This window comes from Zootoca vivipara, chromosome 12 (genome assembly GCF_965207765.1).
Source record: "Zootoca vivipara chromosome 12, rZooViv2.hap1.1, whole genome shotgun sequence".
Lineage (NCBI taxonomy): Eukaryota > Metazoa > Chordata > Lepidosauria > Squamata > Lacertidae > Zootoca > Zootoca vivipara.
Window position 1 is genome coordinate 8,260,372 of NC_142595.1, and position 12,165 is coordinate 8,272,536.

Genomic DNA, 12,165 nt, shown 5'->3' on the forward strand with positions numbered 1-12,165 from the left:
TTTGGGGGAGGTGATGGCAGCAACCTCCCCCCACCACCACCTGTAACCTTCCAATGCCTAACCGCCCAAACCAAAGTTGTGACAAGTTGCTACGAGGTAGGTGAAAACCACCAGGCCAGAGCCAATTTGCCAAGTGGGAAAATTCCTACCAGGCCCCTCAACGACAACCATAGCTGCCAAGTCTCCCATATTCCCCGGGAAATCCCCGTTTTCCAGCTGTTCCTAGCTGAAAAAACGGATTTTTTTGTTTTCCCCCGGTTTATTCTGGCGCAGCGGCCATTTTGGAACTGGGCGGAGCATGCTCAGAAGCGACTTTTGATGCTGCTCTGCCCAGTTCCAAAATGGCTGCAGTGCGACTTCTGGCGCGGCGGACATTTTGGAACTAGGCAAAGCAGCATCAAAAGTCACTTCTGAGCATGCTCCGCCCAGTTCCAAAATGGCGGCAGCGCTACTTCCGGTCTGCTACTTCCGCCCGGTCCCTTATTTCTCTGACAGCAACTTGGCAAGTATGGTCCATAGCAATGTCAAAAGCAGAGAGGGAGGGCTGGCGGGAAAACCGAAGCGGCTGGGGCAGGAACAAAGAGATTGAGCCCCGGCTGCACGCCCACTTAAGTTGGTGAGCCACGCCCCCCTGGGACGTCCGGATTGGACGCACCAGGGAGCGCTGCACCCGGGGCACAGCTAATGGCTGGGGGGATGGCAGCCATCCCCTCAGCACGTGAAGGGCTCGTGGGTGCCCGCAACCTCCCCTCCTGCTATGCCGGAAGGGACTTTCTGAGCATAGCTCCCCTTGTGATTTAAAAATAGGTTGAAGATCTTGCACACACACTACTGTATAGTGCCCTCTGTATTATATGCTGAGCAACATTACTTGGGACAGATCTTAGCAAGCAACGCAGCAAAGTCCATCCACAAGACTGTAATCTACCTGCTGCAGTGACAAGATATATATGTTCATTGCAAAGATTGGATGGCATATGTTCTATCTGCAGGAACATCATCCTCAAGGAGATAATTAAGGGATAATTACGGGAGAATTTTAAGTTTATGCTTTTAGGGAATTCAGTTTAGGTTTAATAATAATAATAATAAATTTTTATTTATACCCCGCCCTCCCCAGTCAAAACCAGGCTCAGGGTGGCTGCCACCAGTAAAATTACAATAAGACGTAAAAGAGAGAAAAACGATTAATTAAAATACGGGTTAAAATACAGTTCAAATTTAAAATTTTAAAATGCAGCCTCATTTTAAAGTAGCCCAAATCAAAATCATGAGGGAGGAAAACATAGAGGTCAGACTGAGTCCAGCCCAAAGGGCAGGCGGAACAACTCCGTCTTGCAGGCCCTGCGGAAAGATGTCAAATCCCGCAGGGCCATAGCTGCCAAGTTATCCCCTTTTTAAAGGGATTTTCCCTTATGCTGAATAGGCTTCCTCGCGAGAAAAGGGAAAACTTGGCAGCTATGCGCAGGGCCCTGGTCTCCTGTGAGAGAGCGTTCCACCAAGTCGGGGCCAGTACCGAAAAGGCCCTGGCCCTAGTTGAGACCAATCTAACCACCTTATGCATACCTGCCAAGTCCTGGACGGAAAGATCCGGGATCGACAGCGCGCGCACACCGGAAGTTGCATGAACGCAACTTCCGGTGGCGCTTTGCCCTTCTATGGGCACCAGAAAATGGTGGCGCCAGCACCGGAAGTCGCTTCCACGCATGACCGGAAACACGTAAAAGCGACTTCCGGCGCCGGCGCCGCCATTTTCTGGTGCCCATAGAAGGGCAAAGCGCCAACGGAAGTCACTTTTACGCGTTTCCGGTCATGCGCGGAAGCGACTTCCGGCGCCAGCGCCGCCATTTTCTGGTGCCCATAGAAGGGCAAAGCGGCACCAGAAAAATGGCCGCCGGCAGAAGCCGATTTAAGGGAGAATATCGGGATTAAAAACTAAACGGGAGACCGCCAGGAAACGGTAGGAAAAAAGGGGTTTTCCCGGCGGAAACGGGATACTTGGCAGCTATGCCTTATGGCTTGGGATCCCCAAAATGTTGTTATTTGTGGACCTTAAGGTCCTCCGCGGGGTATAGCAAGAGAGGCAGTCCAGTAGGTATGAGGGTCCTAAGCCGCATAGGGCTTTAAACACACACACACACAACACAACACCACACCACACCACACACCACACACACTTTCGTTAACTTGAGACAAATATGTAGTTCCCTTTGTCTGTTGAAGGTTTGTTTGTTTTATGGTGGCCTGATGAGTAGGTACAAAAACCCCAGTGTGAAAGCATGGCAAATAAAGGGGTGCAGAAAATGGCACCAATAGTTGAGGACAAGCCAACAGAGAAAGGCCATCACCTTCATGCCCAGCATATTATCAGCTGCATCTGTCTGTCCATTAATGGTGATAGAATAATGGACTAGATTGACCTTTAGTCTGAATAAGGAAGGCAGTTGTACTTGCCTCTGCAGTTCAACTTTAATTGGTGGTAATCCACTGGGAAGGTCTCCTGAGTCAGCTGCTTTGAGATGAATGGCAGCTGAACCACAGCAACTGCTTGTTTCAAAGGAGAACTTAGTGGCGGCCTCCGTCTATTCTTAGCAACATTTCACGATTTGCCCATGAGAACATATGTGCCCCCATTTCTAAAAACACTGAGTTTTAGGAAAAGAAGGAGATATTCTGACGAGGAAGAGCAGCAATCACGAGACTCAAATACAACCACATGTTATGCAAGTGGGATTTATGTCAGTAATTTGCAGTTCCACCCTACCCCACCCCGACTTATTGCTCTTTCCTCCAGTCACAAACCCCATTCGGTTATTTGTTGCTGGTGGCAGAAGTCAATGCCATAGCCTGGGGTGGACCTCCTCTGAATCTAATCAATTGATGCCCAGCTATGATATGACCACAGGACATTGTCCAACTTGGCAGAGTTGCAAAATATGAAGGAGAACAGCAGGGCTCTTGTTCCTCTGTCAGTGGTGTGGAATACAGTGGTACCTCGGGTTACAAACGCTTCAGGTTACAAACGCTTCAGGTTACAGACTCCGCTAACCCAGAAGTAGTACCCCGGGTTAAGAAATTTACCTCAGGATGAGAACAAAAACCACGTGGCGGCAGCGAGAGGCCCCATTAGCTAAAGTGGTACCTCAGGTTAAGAACAGTTTCAGGTTAAGAACGGACCTCCGGAACGAATTAAGTTCTTAACCAGGTACCACTGAAGAAGGTTTTAGTAGGTGCTGCTTTCTCCCTCCTCTTGTACTCAACTGTTAGAAGAAAAGGCCCCTTGCCCATCTCCCAGAAGACTCATACAGTGGGACTCCGCCAACTAGGGGAACCTAAAAGGTTCTAGAAGGGCTATGCAAACTCCAGGTCCCATTGTCCAGTTTTCCCATAACCACTTCACATTTAGAACCATAGCATCTTAGAGTTGGAAGGGATCCCGAGAGGGTCATCAACTCCCTGCAAGGCAAGAATCTTAGCTAAAGCATCCATGGCAGGCGGACATCCAACCTCTGCTTCAAAACCTTCAAGGAAAGAGAGTCCACCACCTCTTGTGGGAGTCTGTTCCATTGCCAAACAGCTCTAACAATCTGAAAGTTTTTCTGAATGTTTAGCCAGAATCTCCTTTCTTGTAAATTGAAGCCATTTTCGAGTCCTAAAGTGGGAGAAAACAAGCATGTTCTCTCTTCCATGTGACAGCCCTTAATATATTTGAAGATGGCTATCATATCACCTCTCATTTTCCTCTTTTCCAGGCTAAACATACCCAGATCCTCAAAGTCTTAGTTTCCAGACCCTCGTTCATCTTGGTTGCCCTCCTGCACACGCTCCAGCTTGTCAATTTATTATTATTATTATTATTATTATTATTATTATTATTATTATTACTGGATAAAAACCACCTACCAGATCACATTGACCACTGCAGCATGCAAGCCCTCAGTAAGAAGTTGCCTCTAGACCTGACATCACCTCCAGGTTGCTTGATGATATCTGATGCAAAGGACGTGACCTAATATGCTGAGTTATCACTTTGTGTCTTGCTCCTCCCTTCATCCAAGACAAGGCAGCCTGCAGCTCAAGATCTCTTTCTGCGGTGACCAGACCGGTTCAGGGAGGTGCCAAATCTGGAGGGACATGATGGGGAAGAAGCATTTGAGGGATCAAGCATCAAAACATGGCAACTATTCCAACAACACGAACCCCACCCCTCCATTTGTAAACAACAATACAGTGGTACCTTAGTTTACAACCATAATCCGTTCCGGAAGTCCGTTTGTAAACCAAAACAGGTTGTAACCCAAGGTGTGCTTTTGCCAATGGGGCCTCCAAAAAAAAGTTCATAATCCAAAAGGGTTGTAATCCAAAAAAAGGGGGACACGGGTGGCACTGTGGTCTAAACCACTGAGGCTAGGGCTTGCCGATAGGAAGGTCGGCGGTTCGAATCCCCAAGACAGGGTGAGCTCCCGTTGCTCGGTCCCAGCTCCTGCCAACCTAGCAGTTCGAAAGCACATCAAAGTGCAAGTAGATAAATAGGTACTGCTCTGGCGGGAAGGTAAACGGCGTTTCCGTGTGCTGCTCTGGTTTCACCAGAAGCGGCTTAGTCATGCTGACCACATGACCCAGAAAAACTGTCTGTGGACAAATGCCAGCTCCCTTGGCCTGTAAAGCGAGATGAGCGCCGCAACCCCAGAGTCGTTCGCGGCGGGACTTAACTGTCAGGGGTCCTTTACCTTTAACTTTTAATCCAAAAAAGGTTGCAAACCAGGACACATACTTCCGGGTTTGACATGTTTGTAATCCAAAACGTATGCAAACCAAGGTACCACTGTAATCCTGAAAAGTAACCACCTTATGAGCAGCATTGACCACAAAAGCCTAGAACTGCAATGCAAATGTTCGAAGCTCCCGAAACGAAAAACTGCAGGTAAAATGCAATATGTAGTCCAGTTTAGTTCCCCGGGTGGGTTACTTATCTTCTGACGTATCAACCAATGGGATGAATTTTATTTATAATTGACCCATTTGCATGATATTTCTAAGCAGTTCATGAGTGATAATATTCAAAAAGCCAAAAGTCCTCTTTGAAAAGCAATTGAATAATGCATGAACAAATGCAGAAATAGTTTTTAAGTGATTTCCCTGTTGACACTGGTGCAGAAAATGCAGATATAGGACAGGAAAATGACAGGCTGTGGCATGTTGTAACAAGATGTAGGTGGAACATTCATTCCTGGATTACAAGAAGAAACTACAGTGTATTTGTCCCTTCCAGTTGCCTTCTATACAGAAATTTAGCAGCGGACGTTTTTTCCTATCATGGAGATAAAGTGATGGAAAAAACTTCACTTTACTTAATTTCTGCATGTTAGGATGCAGGGAAATCTCAATCCTGAGATTGCTTTCTAAACCACTAGAATTGAACCCTTCCTACATAATTGTCAAACGTGCAAAACGATCCTCACAGAAGAGCGACGGCTGTGCTTGGCACTGGCGCCTCAATACAGAATGAGCTCTCAAAAGGAACCTACAGTGTAATTAGTCTGTGGAACTCATTGCAACACGATATTTTAAGGCAACGATTAAGCAAGATTCAGTGAAGGAAAAGAATTGGGATACTTGACAAATACCCGCAGGGGAATTATGATTAATGCTACCAAGCCCTTTGGGAAGGGATTATGCTTGACAATAGAAATCAGAGCAATAGCTATGCATTAGGATTACAGACGAGGTTCCTATTGCGGTCAGACCACATGTATGAACTCGGAAGGCTTTGCAACTTGGGAGCCTAGCACAAAAAAATGTCTGGATTCTATGGGGAAGCTCATCAATGGATCTCAGAAATGATCCAGAAAAATCAATATTACAGTGGAACCTCGGTTTACGAACACCTCGGTTTACGAATTTTCGGTTTACGAACGCCGCGGACCCATCTGCAACGGATTAATTCACTTTCCATTACTTTCAATGGGAAAGTTCGCTTCAGTTTATGAACGCTTCAGTTTATGAACAGACTTCCGGAACCAATTACACCCATGTTTCGGGTTAAGTACGCTTCAGGTTGAGTATTCCGCAGACCCGTCTGGAACGGGTTAATCCACTTTCCATTACTTTCAATGGGAAAGTTCGCTTCAGTTTATGAACGCTTCAGTTTAAGTACTCTGCGGACCGTCTGGAACAGATTAATCCACTTTCCATTACTTTCAATGGGAGAGTTCGCTTCAGTTTACGAACGCTTCAGTTTATTAACAGACTTCCGGAACCTATTGTGTTCATAAACCGAGGTACCACTGTATCTTACTTTCTTATGGAGAAGAACGAAATCTCTCTACAGCTGCTCCTCTGGAGCTGACCTGTTTTGTGGCGCTACCATTTCTTTGGCCTTGCCTCTATGCCTTAAACAGCAGTGACATAAAGAAATGTAAACGATGCTATGAGTGCCCTGTAGCATGTTCACATGATTATGCCATTCAATAGCTAGGGATGCCATATGTTCGCAGAACTGACGTCCGGGGGGGAATTCGCAACAACAACTTTCGGGGTGTCCTGGTTATTACTTTTTGAAATATGGCAACCCTAAATTCTGCAATTTCTTCTTCCTTCTGTGCCTGAATAGCGTCTCTTGATTCTCCCTCCTTTTGATTACTGTATGCTGAGTCTAGCTCTGGCACTCCTGAATTTACTTATTTTTTACCATTTTGTTCATTTAATCTTGGCAACTAGGCCACTATTTCCCTGAGGTCGTGTTGCAGTTGTCCCAGACATGCTAAAAGGCTTTACTGAGACATGGACTGAGAGGGAAACATCATTATTATTATTATTATTATTATTATTATTATTATTATTATTAAAGATGGCAAAAAATATGAAAGCCCAGCTTAACTTGCAAACTTCTTTGCTTCTTATTATGCGAACAGATTACCTTTCACATAATAAATTGTTTCTCACAATTTGGACCAAAGTATTAATTCAACTGGAAGTGAGAGCTAGACCATAAAGAAGGCTGATCACCGAAGAACTGATGCTTTTGAATTATGGTGCTGGAGGAGACTCTTGAGAGTCCCATGGACTGCAAGAAGATCAAACCTATCCATTCTGAAGGAAATCAGCCCTGAATGCTCACTGGAAGGGCAGATCCTGAAGCTGAGGCTCCAATACTTTGGCCACCTCATGAGAAGAGAAGACTCCCTGGAAAAGACCCTGATGTTGGGAAAAATTGAGGGCACAAGGAGAAGGGGACGACAGAGGACGAGATGGTTGGACAGTGTTCTTGAAGCTACGAACATGAGTTTGACCAAGCTGCGGGAGGCAGTGGAAGACAGGAGTGCCTGGCGTGCTATGGTCCATGGAGTCACGAAGAGTCGCACACGACTCAATGACTAAACAACAACGACAAATTAATTCAACTTATGTAACCTACGTTAAAGCAGAAAATTATCTCCCTATTTGAGACCCCAAATTTATATGGAGTTGTACTGATGTAAATAACTTTAAACAATACATTTCAAATGCTCTGGGGAAATTATGGCGTATCTGTCTAGCTCCAAAGCGGTTTGTTTAGAAAGGAAGGAAGGAACGGCGGACCATCAGAGAAAATGTTTAAATAGGCTAATAATATCCATAGCCAAAGATCCCTTTCTCCAGATCTTAAATCTGGGGAAGCAATTCAGCCTGAGAGTTTTCCAACTACATTTTAAAAAGCTTTCTTCCAAGATGTTGTCTAAGCCCCTTATTGTACTATTTCATGGGCAATTCTTAATTCTATTACGTATTATTCCCATGTCAACCTAGCCCAAAACATACAAATATTGCCCAATCTCTCTATTAATGACCACTCCTCACTTCAAATGGGGGGGTGCGCTTCTTGCATGGTCGCACACAGCCCCCTGGCCCTGGAGGTTCCCGCCTAACCTCAGACAGTTAACCAATCCCAGGTGTTGCCAGGGGAGTTGACCAGGTAGGGTTAGGACCGCCCTGCACACAGTAGAGGGTGGAACTTACCTGGGAGTTCTCAGTCGACCCCAGAACTTCTCCCACCCTGCCCTCCCTCAGTTTATGCCTTCCTTTTGCAGGTTAACCTCTTCTTTACAGGTATGCGGGTGCTGCTACGGTCATTGATGGTTACTGTTGAAGGACCGGGAAGGAGTTCCCCCGCATTGGCAGGTTTTGCCTTCCCCATAGCAAAACATCACAACTTTGGCGGTTTCAACTTGGGAGGGGGGCGTGAAGCGGTGACCCACGCCCCCCCCCCCCCGTGGCAGCGATCCCAGGGTTCCCTGTTAAAGGGGTTGTTTTGAGGGGAGTTTCTGGCCATATGCCGTTAGGTTGTCAGTGCTCTCCCCTGCGTTGCGGCGAAATGGGGGACGGGCTCTCTGCTTAATCATACGTTTTTCCAGAGCCAACCCAATCCCCACACAGTTTGGATAACTCTGATGTTCCCCAGATCCCCAGACGGGGACTGGAGGTGAAAAAGGCCCAAGCCAAGGTCTCCCTACATCTGAAAGTTTAATTAAGTTGTGGCCAATTCTAATCCCATAACACGTTGTCATGAGTTGTCATGAGTTGTCATGAGTTGTCATGACATTCCTCCCAGGGGTTGTCTGGGGTCGGGGGGGGGTCTCCGCCCGGCCACGCAAATGCCATCCTTAAAATCCTTATTAAAAAAATCATCTTTGCTGATAATTCAGAAGACAGGTTATAGTCACACAAAAACAGAAGAGATCCACCCCAGAAAAACAGATAGCAGATAATATTTGCAGTATGCTTCGTGGTAAAAATGACCCTCTTAGCAAAATTGTCCATCAACCATTTGCTGAAGGATTGCAACCATGGACCGGAGGCTATCAAAGCCCTACACATATAGCCAAGAGCTCTAAAGAAGACAGCTTCAGTTCCCTTTTGCAACTTTCATGAAGGTATCTTCAAGGTGTTTTGGTCTACAATGTTAGCTCCAGCCAACACGGCCAATTGTCAGAGATGATGGGAGGTAGAGCGTAGCAACATCTTGGGGGTGGAGTGACAGGTTCACCACCCCTGGCTTAAATCAACATTGTTAATATCAACATTTCCAAATCTTAACCATCCCTTATTCTAACATAGGAAAAGCAGGTCCATGCCATTTCTTTGTAATCAGATTTATTTATTTTTCGCAGCCACTAGCAGATTCCAAATGAACTAATAATGGACCTGTTTAACCTGTCCGTCAACAACCTCGGATGCTTCCCATTTTTATAAATGACAGAGATTATGGCATCATGCAATTTGGAGGACATTAAGCATACATTTAATATGCTCATTAATAACACCAGTAAAGGTCTTAAATCACTCAGCAGGGAAGTTATCAAATGTTGAGATTATGTTCTATTTAAAGTTTATATGATGTGTGCCAATAGGAGCTTTAAAAGGTCCATAACTCTTCCTTCTTCAGGCTGATCGGGCTCACTTTATTGCTTATAAAAACCAACAAATGTCATTTTTGCTAGTTTCTAAGGGTACACACGGAATTGAACTTCCTCTTTGTTCCCCTGCAAGCTTGCAAGCAAACATACCCCGTCTGGTGCTGCTTCAATCTAAAGTACTATTCTCATACTCTGTTTGGCCAAGACAGTTCTAGTTTCCTGAGCCCTGTCACAATGAAATCACTGTTTGAGCCATGTCCCAGCCTCTCATTATAATGCCTAAAAATTAACGTTGCCAGCCGCTGATCTCTTCTAACTTCTTACGGCAGCCTTCAGTTGTTCAGCGGCAACAGCCCTGCCATGGAACTCCCAACTCAAAGGAACTTCTTCTGTTGCCTACTTGGCTATTATTTAGTGGACAGGATGAGGCATCCTTAGTCATAGCACATTAATGCCAGCATAGAAACTCCTGACGAGTACGCATGATAACAATGATGAGATTTACTGCCTGTCCTTCACCAGAAGGTCCTTAGGGCAGGTTATATCATGAGAGCATCAAAAATACAGTGGTACCTCGCTAGACGAATGCCCTGCTAGACGAATTTTTCGCTAGACGAATGGGTTTTGTGATCGGAGGTTGGGTTGCCTCGCAAGACGAATTCGTTTTGTGAAAAAATCGTCTAGCGAATCGCGGTTTCCCATAGGAATGCATTGAAATTCAATTAATGTGTTCCTATGGGCAAAAATAAAATAAAATTTCAATGCATTCCTATGGGATTCGCTAGACGAATTTTTCGCAAAATGAATTGACTCACAGAACGAATTAAATTCATCTTGCAAGGCACCACTGTATGTTATGGCATCAGGATGTATCTCTCTGGGCTCATACTGCGGCAATGGAAGACTATGAGGAAAAGGCCCTTTGCACCATGAGGCCGCACAAATATCCTGGCCTCAGAATACATCTATCCTATAGGAAGATCTGAGTGTGCTTCTCCTAAGGGCTTCCGTTGGTGCAAATAGATGCTTCCCCTCTGGAGGGCGGGGAGCAATTCTCAGCAGGACTGCTATGTGGGAGGAAAGAGTTAAGCCCCCTCCCTGCATGTCATGGTCCCAATCCAGCTCATGGCTACTGTGGTTAAAGGGAGGGGGGGCATCCTTTAAATGCAACTGTGCATTTCATTTCGCAAAGCCAGAGAGCATCACTTAAAAACATCTCCCGGGGTTCAGGGGTGGAGTTTGGGTGTACTACTGCATAACTTCCTGTCCTTCCCCTCTCAGAAGCAAATAAGTTATCATCATTAGTGCTAGTTACAGGTAGGTAGCCGTATGGTCTGAGTCGAAGCAAAATAAAAAAAATCCTTCAGTAGCACCTTAAAGACCAACTAAGTTTTTATTTTGGTATGAGCTATCGAAGTGTGCATGCACACGAAAGCTCATACCAAAATAAAAACTTAGTTGGTCTTTAAGGTGCTACTGAAGGAATTTTTTTATCATTAGTGCTGTTTTACTAAAGGGAAAATCTTTGTGAATTAACAGTAAAATAAGAAAAGTAAACAGCAAGGAAAGGCAGGAGAAAAACAACCACCCAATTTAAAGTGCTATTTGCTGAGAAGGAAGGGAACCAGGTGTTGATGCCATTAATTAATTAATTAATTAATTAATTAATTAATTAATTAATTAATACTCCACTCCAGAGAAAGGGCAGGAAAATAGAGCAACAGCATCCACCAGGGAAACAATAATAAAAGCAACCATGAGAGGCGGGAGAAAGGAAAAGCGGTGAGATAAATACTTCCCACCGACTAAGGACTCATCTACGTCTACCTTGAAAAACCCAAATTGCTGTTTGTTCTGATTCAGCAGTAACAACTGGGTTTTCCTGGGGAAAGCAGCAGGGCAAAAAATGGCGCACAGGCATAAACCAGGAAGCTTGGCAAGCACAGAACAAAAGGTTCAGTGTCAGTGAGCCCCAAGTCATGCCCATTGAGTGGACGGAACATCATAGAATGTACGTGTGATGCCATTACTTCTCGTGCGCAGAATACTGGGTTGCAGTTCTGGATGTAGCAAGCAAGCAAAACCGCAACCTCCGTCTGGAAGCAGCTTGTTGCTGTTGCTTTTAAGAATATATCTAGGGAGAGTTTAGATGCCACTGTGTACCTTGCATAGTTTGCCACCAAGAGTAGGAAAAATGATCTGCGGAAAAACCAATCAAAATAAAAACTGGAAGAGGCTTTTCTTTTAAAAAAAAAATGCATGTGATTTGTCTTTGTTATAATGCTAAGGCACTTCGCTACCCCTTCGAGAAAGGTGCTGCAGTCTGTGAGGAAGGGAACATTTGCGTGCTGAAACTGTGCCATCTTGGTTTTCAAAATAAATACAATTCAAAGGTTGCCCCCTTTTCTTTCCTCTTTGGCAAACACATTTCGGTTTCCCCCCTTCAGAACACTGCAGGAAGTAAGGTTCTTAGCATCCTGTCTTGACAGCACTGGTGTCACTCTTTCATAACAGTTGAACTACTGCCAAGAGAGAGAGAGAGAGACCAAGATCACCTGATGCACATTCACATGACCTTTCGTGGCAGATGAATCCTCTCTGCAACAGGATTCTGTTTTTCTTCCTTAAAGCAGCGTAGTAACAGCACGGGGTAAGAAAGGGAAGACGTAGCAAAGCAATGACTTCACCAGACCAGGGGCGTAGGAAAGGGGGGTGCAGTGGGGGTGGTCCGCGATTGGCCCCCCACCAGGAGGATCGTGCTGCCACACCA

The 12,165-nt window shown here is 45.3% G+C and overlaps 1 protein-coding gene across 1 annotated transcript in view; it reads right to left on the reverse strand.

The window, feature by feature from the left end:
- The window catches only part of LOC118095109 (transmembrane protease serine 11A-like), a 61,788-nt gene that overhangs the window by 37,789 nt on the left and 11,834 nt on the right, over positions 1-12,165 (reverse strand). Inside the window, exon 2 of the mRNA XM_088654944.1 lies at positions 3,904-4,124. The gene's annotated coding sequence lies outside the window, so the exon portion shown is untranslated. The remainder of the gene's footprint in view (positions 1-3,903; positions 4,125-12,165) is intronic.